The sequence below is a fragment of the Monodon monoceros genome, unplaced genomic scaffold (genome assembly GCF_005190385.1).
Source record: "Monodon monoceros isolate NGI ecotype Baffin Bay Population unplaced genomic scaffold, NGI_Narwhal_1 Super_Scaffold_19, whole genome shotgun sequence".
Lineage (NCBI taxonomy): Eukaryota > Metazoa > Chordata > Mammalia > Artiodactyla > Monodontidae > Monodon > Monodon monoceros.
In genome coordinates this window covers 53,570,674-53,581,068 of record NW_021703775.1, presented here as the reverse complement: position 1 = coordinate 53,581,068, position 10,395 = coordinate 53,570,674, and the positions used below count along the sequence as shown (strand labels likewise).

Here is a 10,395-nt window from a genome sequence, read left to right as displayed (position 1 = left end):
CAGAGGGCTCTGCTCCTGTAACAGTTCGTAAGGGTAGAAGCTACGATGCCCACTCAAATCTGTCCGATTCCAGAGTTCACACGTGTGGAGCCGCTGCACCATCGTACCCCGCCACACAGTATGAGAGAGAAAACCTGTGGGAAAAGTGAAACGGCGGTTAGTTTTGGCATGAGAGCGCAGGAAACACATGACCCTCAGAATGCAATCCGGGAGAAAGCCGGAAGCCTGCAGCAACGTTTGGAATTGAAGGCCCAGGGGTCTTCAGTTCCTCGAAGCCCTCTCAGACATCCAGAGCCTGCTGGACTGTAAACAGCAGTTGCACCCAAGCGTCTGTGAAAGTCGGAGGAGAGGGGTGTTGCAGGGAAGGTGCTGCAAGTCAGTGGGTAAAGGATGCCCTGGGACCAAGCTCAAGAGGCCCCTCAGAGGCTGCTGGGGATCCCTCCAGCCATCAATGAGGGAGCAGGGCAAGCCCCACACTCCCAGCTGGAGCTCAGGGCCTGGCTGGTCTGGGCCTGGGGTCCCTCCTGGGGGCAGCCATAGGTGCATCCTGTCGCTTCCTGAAACCAGCAGGGGGATAGCACCTGTGAAGTTGTCTCCCAGCAGGTGTCCCCGTGACTCCCTTGTGACTCATGCCCTATCTCCTTTGATAGCGTACACTGACCTCCTTTAGAAGGTCTCTCTAGCACGGGGATGGGAGTGTCTAGACGACAGGAAAGCTTTCCAGATCAGTGAGCAACATGCTGACAAGCAGGGCCTGGGCTCAGCCCCAGGAAACTGATGACTCAGGAGGACGTGACTTCTCTCCACAGACGTGTTCACCAGGCACTGGCCAGGGGCCCTCCCTGTGCCAGGTGTGAGGGTAAGGAAAGGAGTCAGGCCCAGTTCTTGCCCTCATGGGGCAAGAAAGGAGTAAAGAAGTGGACATGCCTCAGTGTGTCTTCATTAGGCCCTTCCAGAAAATTGAGAAAGGAAGGAAGTGAGAAAAGGAGGGATATACCTACAAATGGAGCCAGAAATCTAACCACTTCTCCCCTCATCCCCACACACTGCTACCACCCTCATCTCTGGCCTAGATTATTACAATGGGGTCTTGAACACAACAAGCCCCCTCCTACCACAGGGCCTTTGCACTTGCTGTTCCCTTTGCTCTTCCACCAGCGTCCTCATGAGTCAGTGTCTTCATGTCTTTGCTCAAATGTCCCTTCTCAATGCGTGGAAGCCACCCAGTTAAAGGTCACAACAACACCCCTCTCTCTGCCAGGCCACAAATGCTTTAGTAGGTATAATACACAGGGGCATTTCTCACTAACTCCTCATAGTACAGTTTCTTAAGGACCTCGGGATAGATTTCCCATTGGCCTTGGCCCATGAGCATGTACCCAGAAGTGTCCTCCCTGCCAACTATCGACCAGTGTACTGGGACCAAGCCCGGCTCTTCCAACCTGCTGACCCCAGGGCTGGTCCTCTCCTGTCCTAGGGAAATTCCAGAAGATCCTGGGCACCCTTCCCCACCACCATCTTAAACAAGTTGTAGTTCTGACCTGTTGTAGCAGGACTGGTTAGCTGGTTACCAAATTCATCTTCTCCTCTTCCTGGGTACTCTCTGGACTCCATTTCCATCTCCTTTGCCATCAAGCTGGTAGAGCATGAACAGAGGCACTCTGTCTCTCTTCTGGGCTGAGGATGTTAAGAAGCAGTTGTGCCCCATCTACCTCTATTTTCCCTTCTGCCATGACCTCGTGATTTAGGAGATGGCAGACCCACAAGATGGAAGGGGCCTGGGTGCCTGAACCTCTGCTCAGGGGAAGGCTGCCTGCCAACCAGAGCACCCGTCTTGGACTCTGTGAGGATCCTTTGTTTTGGAAGTTGGCTATTTGGTATTTAACTTCCTGCCTTTCTGAGGACTCGGGGCCTGCCCTCATGGCAACACACCTCTGTCCCTTCCCCCAACTGCATTTCCCACCTGAAGTTCGCCCCCTCTTCGCCACCCCACACCAGGCCTGTGATGATGACTGAGGAGCTGCTGAATGAATCATTGCCGCTCTTGGGATCTGCAAGCTGATATTAAAGGCAGCCTGGCAGAGAGGGAAGGCTCTTCCCAATACCTCTCTATAAGCCTGGTTCCAACAGTGTGGGACTTCGGGTGAGACCTCAACCTTCCAGAGACTCAGCTTCCTTATCCTTAAAATGGGAACAATAGGGCTTCCCTGGTGGCGCAGTGGTTGAGAGTCCGCCTGCCGATGCAGGAGACGCGGGTTCGTGCCCCGGTCCGGGAAGATCCCACATGCCGCGGAGCGGCTGGGCCCGTGAGCCATGGCCGCTGAGCCTGCGCGTCCGGAGCCTGTGCTCCGCAACGGAAGAGGCCACAACAGTGAGAGGCCCGCGTACCGCAAAAAATAAATAAATAAAATAAAGTGAAAATGGGAACCATAGCATCTGCCCATGCCACCGCACAGAGGAAAAGATGGGGGATGGGGGGCGGGTGGGCCTTGATATGCAGGAGCAGCTGCTCTGAGCCCGACTCTATAAACATCATCTCACTTAAAGCACTTACGTAGGGAACCGAGGCATACAGAGGTTTAAAAGTGCCTGCCGAGTTCACCCAATCAGTAAGTGGCTGCCCCACCCCTGCCTTGGTCCTCCCCATCTTCTCTCCCTCACTGGATGGTACCAACCCTCACCCAGGTGCTCAACGCAGGGACTCCTCCCTCACCCTCACCTCCCATACACACTTCAGCACCAAAGCCCAGTTGCCTTACCTTAATAAACAGCTCTCCAATCTAGCCCTTCTCTCCACCGCTGCTGCCACCACTCTGGCCCAGCACCCCCCTTCTGCCCCCACACATCTCTCCTGGACCCCTCAAGAGCCTCCACGTTGGCCTCCATGCAGCTCCTCTTCCACACAGCGGCCCCAGGCCAGTCAGCGCCAACCCGACCATGCCAACTCGCAGGTTAGGACAGCTCAGTGGCTTCCTGCTGCTCATAAGACAAAGTCTTACCGTGATCTGCCCAGCATGAGAGACCCACCTCTTCCTCCGCCCCTCCTCTTTCCACTCTGGAAAGTCAGGGTGGCCTTCATCCAGTCCCCTGAACACCCTCCGGCTCCCTCCTTGGTGGGAGTACCTTTTGCACATGCTGTTCCTTCTGCGTGGAACACCCATCCTTCCCTGCCTCACCTGGTTTACTCCTAATTACCCTTCGTATCTCAGGTCTGGTGTTACCTCTCCAAGAACTTTCCCTGACCTTCTTGACTAGGGGACATCCCCCTATAGCACTTCTCATTGTTATTATTTTATGTCTATTTGAGTAATTATTTGATGAAGTTCACCTCCCTCACATGACTTTAAGCTCCACAAGAACAGGAACTGTGACCGTGTTGCTTGCCATGAAACCCAGGGTCTGACAGCGTCTGACACATAGTGGGACTTAAATATTGGCTAAGTAATTGAATCAGTGAATGTTAGAACTGAAATCCAAGTCTGCATGAACCCCTCACTCATCAGTTGTTGTGGGAAATTGCATTAGTCTGCTCAGGCTGCCATAATAAAATATCATAGACAGAGTAGCTTAAACAATAGAATTTTTTAAAAAAATAAATTTATTATGTATTTATTTTTGTCTGCATTGGATCTTCGTTGCAGCGAGTGGGGGCTACTCTTTGTTGTGATGCACAGGCTTCTCATTGTGGTGGCTCCTCTTGTTGTGGATCACGGGCTCTAGGCACGCGGTCTTCAGCAGTTGTGGTGTGCAGGCTCTAGAGCACAGGCTCAGTAGTTGTGGCACACGGGCTTAGTTGCTCCACAGCATGTGGGATCTTCCTGGACCAGGGATCGAACCCGTGTCCCCTGCATTGGCAGGCGGATTCTTAACCACCGCACCACCAGGGAAGTCCCAACAATAGAAATTTATCTTCTTGCAGTTCTGGAGGCTGGAAGCCCAGGATCAAGGTTCCGGCCAGTTTGGTTTCTGGTGAGACCTCTCTCCTCAGCTTGCAGATGCAGCTTCATGGCCTTTTATCTGTGTACACGAGGATAGAGAGAGACCTCTGGTGTCTCTTCTTCTTGTAAAGACATCAGTACTATTGGATTAGGGCCCCACCCCTATGACCTCATTGAACTTAATTACCTTTTTAAAGGCCCCATTTCCAAATACAGTCACATTGGGGGTTAGGGCTTCAACATGTAATTTTGAGGGACACCTTCAGTCCACAACAGTCTGTCAACTAGTACCCCCCCCGAATTCGCCTCACATGCAAAATACATTCACCCCATCCCAACAGCCCCCAAAGTCTTAACCCATTCCAGCATCAATTCCAAGTCCAAAGTCTCACTAAATGTCATCTAAACCAGGTAAGGATGAGACTCGAGGTATGATTCATTCTGAGGCAAAACTCCTCTGCAGCTGTGAAACGGTGAAACCAGACAAGTTCTGTACTTCCAAGACACAACCGAAACACAATGGTGGGACAGGCACAGAACAGACGTTCCCATTCCAAAAGGGAGAAATTGGAAAGAGGAAAGGGGTAACAGGTCCCAAGCCAGTCCAAAACTAGCAAGGCAAATTCCATTTGATCTTAAGGTTCCAGAATGATCCTCTTCAGCTCAATGTCCTACCCTCCATGCCCACTGGTGCAGTAGCATCACCCCATGACCCTAGGCAGTGACCCTGCCCCCTCAGCTCTGCTGGGCAGCCTTGCCTCTGAGGCACTGATTGATGGCATCCTGGCCCTCTGAAACTGAGGAAGTGGCCCCACCCTTTGAAACAGCCATGCCCCTGGGCCTGAGGTGGGAGTGGCAGCCCTGATGATCTCTGAATCATCTTCATGGTCATTGTTCCCTTTTCTTGAAAATCTGAATCTGGATACTCTACTGTCCTGTCCAGTAGATCCCAGAAATCTGACAGCCTTCCTCCACTCCGTTTTCTCTCTCCCCTCTAGTCCCCGCTGGCATGATTCTGCCAATATAATCCCATCTCTATTCCTGGCGTCAGCTGAGATGGCTGATTAAATCTGTGGATAATCTCTTTATGGAATGATCATCTAGCTGCACCCTTGGTGTTTTCTCTGGAATGGTGCTTTCTTATTTTTTGAAATATGGATAAGCTGAGAATTTTCCATATCTTCGAATTCTGGTTCCTTTTTGCTTCATAATTTCTTCAATTTATCTCTCTCCTCTCACATTTTACTCTTAGCAGTAAGGAGAAGCCAGGCCACATTTTCAACACTTTGCTTAGAAATCTCCTCTGCTAAATAACCAAGGTTGTCACATACAAGTCCTACCTTCCACAGAACACTGGATCGTAACTGAGACAAGTTCCTTGCTCATTTATAACGAGGATCACTTTGCCCTCAGCTTCCAATACCGTGTTCCTCCTGAGGTCTCACCAGAAGCAGCATTACTGTTCATATTCCAGAAGCATTCTCTTCAAGAGGATATACCTATTCTCTACAGCTTTCTCTATAGCTTTCTCCTTTTCTTTCTAAGTCTTCATCAGAATCGCCTTTAATGTTCCACCAAAAGTCCCTTCAGGGCAATCTAGGATTTTTCCAGCAAGCACCCCAAGCCTCTACCCATTACCCAGTTCAAAAGCCACTTCCACTTTTTTAGGTATTTGTTATAGCAGCAACCCTATTCCCGGTACCCTAATCTGTATTACTCAGGGTTCTCCAAAGAAACAAAACGAATAGCATATACCTATAGATCTAGATCTACAGATAAGGAAATTTATTATAAGGAATTGGCTTATGCAATTATGGAGGCTGGTGAGTCCAAAATCTGCAGAGCCATTGTCCCACTTTGAGTCCGAAGGCTAGAAGGCTGCTGTAGAAGCAGGGAAAGTCAACGTCCCAGTTTGAAAGCTGTCAGGCAGAATTCTCTCTTGCTCGGGAGAGGATCAGCCTTTTGTTCCATTCAAGCCTTCAGCTGATCGGATGAAGCCCACTTACATAATGGAGGTCAATTTACTTTATTGGTCTACCAATTTAAATGTTACTCTCCTTCAAAAATATCTTCACAGAAACACCCAGGATAATGTTTGACCAATTATCTGGGCATTCCATGGCCTAGTCAAGTTGGCACATAAAATTAAGCATCACAGGAATCGCAGGAGAAAGTATATGTGATCAAGGCTTGATGAATATCAGGGCCAGTGTGAGCAAGGGATTAACCCCAGAGCTGAAAACATGGTTTGCCATCCACTCATTTCTCACACATTTATTACTCACCTACTATAAGCATCTCAGCTACCTGTTGCTACGTAACAAACTATCCCAAAACTTAGTACCTCAAAACAGCAACAGTTTATTCTTCTTCATGATTTTGTGGATCAGGAATTTGGGCAGGGCTCAGCTGGGTGGTTATTCTGCTCCAGGCGACATCAGCTGTGCCACTCATTCAGCTGGGCTAGACTAGAAAGCCCAAGGAGACCTCAGTAAAATATCTGGAGCCTCGGCTCCTCCTCGCGCATGGTCTATCAAGCTCCAAGTGCTGTTGCATCATTTTCTAGTCTACCCATGTTGCTTTATAGCTTGTGGCTGGCTTCCCCAAGAGTGTTCCAAGAGGACAAGCCCCAAGAGGAGAAGCAAGCACTTGTCAGATCAATGCTTGCATCATGCTTCTGATGGCACATTGGTCAGAGCCGGTCACATGTTTGAGCCCACCTGTGGGAGAGGGCTATACAAGGGCATGAAGACCAGAGCGTGTGTGGTTCGTCGGGGGTCCCCAGTGTAACAGTCCACCAACATACGAGGGGACACCCGTCCTGACTCGTCCTCAAGTACCTCACAGTCCAGCATAGCATTTCCAAATGTATTGGGCCACAGCATCTCAACACTGTTTCTGCAATGCACAAGTCCCAGTGTGAATTCTTGCCATCTTCAGATAGAGCATCTCATTTTGTAAAGGTGGATGATCATAGGATGATAAGGGTATGCACATATTTGTCACTTTCCATACACATATTTTTTCAAAATAAATCTTAAAGGAAAATATTGCTAGTTTTGCACATTCATGGGAGAATATAGTTGACCCCTGAACAACATGGGTTTGAACTGCGCAGGTCCACTTATACTCTGATTTTTTTCCACAGTAAATGCTACAATACTACATAATCAGCGGTTGGCTGAATTGAGGATGCAGAACCACCTATAAAGAGAGCCGACTATAAGCTATACACAGATTTTTGACAGTGCGGGGGTTGGTACCCTAACCTCCACGTTGTTCAAGGGTCAACTGTACTTTATCACATTTCATGATGTGCTCAGAAGACAGTTTGGGAAATGCCGGCCTGGTGACTCCTAGTAGGAACATAAAGTTTGGTGGAAAAGGCTTTTTGACTCTTAGGACCACAGACACGGGTGGCCCACGGTGGATCAGAGACAGCTTATCCCAGCAGGTTGGAAGGCCCAGGATGTCTGTGGCACTCTCTGTTTTGTCTCCATGAGTGATGGGAGGTCAGGAGGCATCATTCTTACACCACTGGAGTAGGGCTGAGACGACACGTGGCAGGTGATTCCGACACGTCATTCTGTGTCACCCTGTGCCCTCTCTGCACCTGGCACATGGTTCAAACACTGAACACCACCCATCCCACCACATCTGACCCCACTTCAGAATGACTGAGAGCAACAGAAGGGGGTTCTCAAGGGCTTGAAAGTTCCATCCCAAAGCCCAGGCTTTGAAGCACTGCAGAAAGAGAGGCCCCAGCTCTGAGCAGAGTGCGCAGGACCACTGGCCAAGGGGCCAAGGTTGCTCAGAGTGGACTTTGTGGATCCTATGCAGCAGGATCCCCAGTAGCAACTAGGAGATTCCAATGTATTAGCCTGGAAGGGGGCCCAGGAGTCTGCATTCCTAGCCTCCACCATGGGTCACATGGTGCTAGTCCCTCCCCAAATTTAGGGTTTCCATGTGGTTATTTTGAAAGGTCCCCATGGGTTGGGGGTAGCAGAGGGACACCAACCCTGAGGTGTGGCTCTCAGTGATGTCCAGTGCAGGCAGGATGCAGGTGACCAGCAGCCAGAGATGTGAGAAGCTTCACATGCCAAATAGACTTTTTATTTTCAGACTCAATATATATGTATTTCTCTTACAACATAAGAGACAACTTGCCTCTACAAGTTCCCTCCACAGATCAATCCCCAGAGATTAAATCTGTTTTTGAGTTCTATTTTGAAAAAAGAGGAAATTGGATCCTGGTTCTGGGTAGGAGGAGGGGTGAGGGGAGGGGAAGGGAAGTTAAGAAAGGAGGCAAAATGCACAGATTTCCAGAAACTTCCTTATGGTTTCCTCCCCGCCTGCATCTTATCCTGTGCTCTCTCACCCCACCAAGACAAAACCCAGGCTGGACACACCGTCCCTCCCCCTCACTCCAAAGGTGCCCACAGTCCTCTCAGAACCAGGACCTAGTGAAAGAAGTCAGACAGAGTATGATCTCACTTTTATGCTGAATCTAAAAAAACCCGAGCTCAGATAAATGGAAAACAGATTGGTGGTTACCGGAGGTAGAGGTGGGGTGGTGGGGAAAATTAGCCAAGGTAGTCAAAAGGTAAAACTTCAGTTATAGCATTAATACATCCTGGGGATGTAATATACAGCAGGGGGACTACAGTTAACATTACTGGATTGGATATTTGAAAGTCGCTAAGAGAGTAGATTTCAAAAGTTCTCATCGCAAGAAAAACAATCGGAGTTATGTGAGGTGATAGATGGTAGGTAAACTTATTGTGATAATCATTTCACAACTTATGCATATATCAAATCATTGTTGCTCACCTTAAACTTACACAATGTTATATGTCAATTATATCTCAATAAGCCTGGAAAAAATAAAAATAAAAAAATAAAAGGCATTGATCCACAGTGAGTTCAAGATTAATTCCATTGTCAAATATTTGGAAAGCAGTTATTCTAGCTTGACTCAGCCTAATGCTTTAACAAGCAGTCAGACTGGGGGTTAGAGCTGACATCCTGAAAGAGGGCATTATTTATAAATTCCAGACGTCCTCATGATAATGTCCTGATTCCTGTGACAAAACGCTTATCAAGTTGCCTAGGTACTTTCAGGTCCGCATTTGTGTTTGTATTGTGTGAGTCCTTCCGCCACTTAAATTTAAAAATAAATTACAAAAACCAGGGCCTCCTCACCAGGTTACCAGCCCTGCCTGAGGCTTTCCCCTCAGGGCCTTCTCTCCAAAAGGCCCAGGCCCCAGCCCCCAGTGCCTTTCGGACCACACACTCCACACTAGGGGGGGAAGGATGTCAGAGGGCAATGCCTTTTTTTTCAATAGTGAAAAATCTTATACTTAGGGTTAGCCAGCTGGACTCAGTTTAGATGATCCCAATTTTGTTGGCAACATCCAAAGCGTCATAGTCAGGAGCCAGTCGAACATATGCCTTCTTCTCTCCATCAGGCCTTATCAGGGTGTTGACCTTGGCCACGTCAAAGTCATAGAGCTTCTTCACATCCTGTTCAGTCTGGTGCTCGTTGGCCTTGACCTCCACAATGAACACAGGTGTGCTGTTGTCTTCTATCTTCTTCATGGCTGACTCAGTGGTCAGGGGGAACTTGATGATGGCATAGAGGTCAAGCTTGTTTCTCCTTGTGGGCGCTCTTCTGGGGATATTTGGGCTGCCTCCTGAACCGCAATGTTTTGAGCGTTTGGAAGGTGGATAACGTTCAGATCTTTTTTTGTGGCTGTGTACACAGAGGGTAATGCTTAACCCAGGGACTACAAGTCTGGCTCAGGCAGTGCAAGTGGGAGCATCCTCGGGGTCTTCCCAGGGGTCCTGTGGGCAGACACAGTCCACCTACACACAGACACACACCCTCAGGTTGCCCATTACGTTTCTATCTGATTTCTCCTTGTCTCTGAGAATGCGTGACTCTTGCCTGTGCTCTATTCTAAGTCCCTCTTGTGGGCTTTCCCTCCAGAGCAGGTGCCCTTAACCTAAGGACCTCAGATACCACCTTCCCCATGCCAGGAGGTCTGTGGATAGAATTCAGGGATCCATGACTTTGGATGAGAAAAATATATACATCTTTATTTTCACTAGCATCTAACTGAAATTTAGCATTTCCTTTATTGTAAATGCAGGGAACAATCTACAGTAGTATTTGCAGAAACTGTGACTTTGTCACCAACAGAAATCACAGAGATTTTGAGATCACATTGGAATTGTTGCCAATCTTTTGAAATATCTACCCATCACTGCTTTAAAATGATCACTACCAAAGTGTAAGTAGAGAAGCGTGTGTATTACTCTTTTATAAAGCTGTTTCCTTCGTGTTTTGACCACTGTATTTTTGCACCACTGGTTTCTTTTGTAGTCCTGTGGATTTAATTTTATACGTTTGAAAACATTATTCCAAGAAAAAGTCCATAGGCTTCACCAGATGCCC

General features: G+C 48.5%; 1 pseudogene; it reads right to left on the bottom strand.

Moving 5' to 3' along the window:
- Positions 1-9,315: 9,315 nt before the first annotated feature.
- LOC114900470 lies at positions 9,316-9,666 on the bottom strand (annotated as a pseudogene).
- Positions 9,667-10,395: the final 729 nt, after the last annotated feature.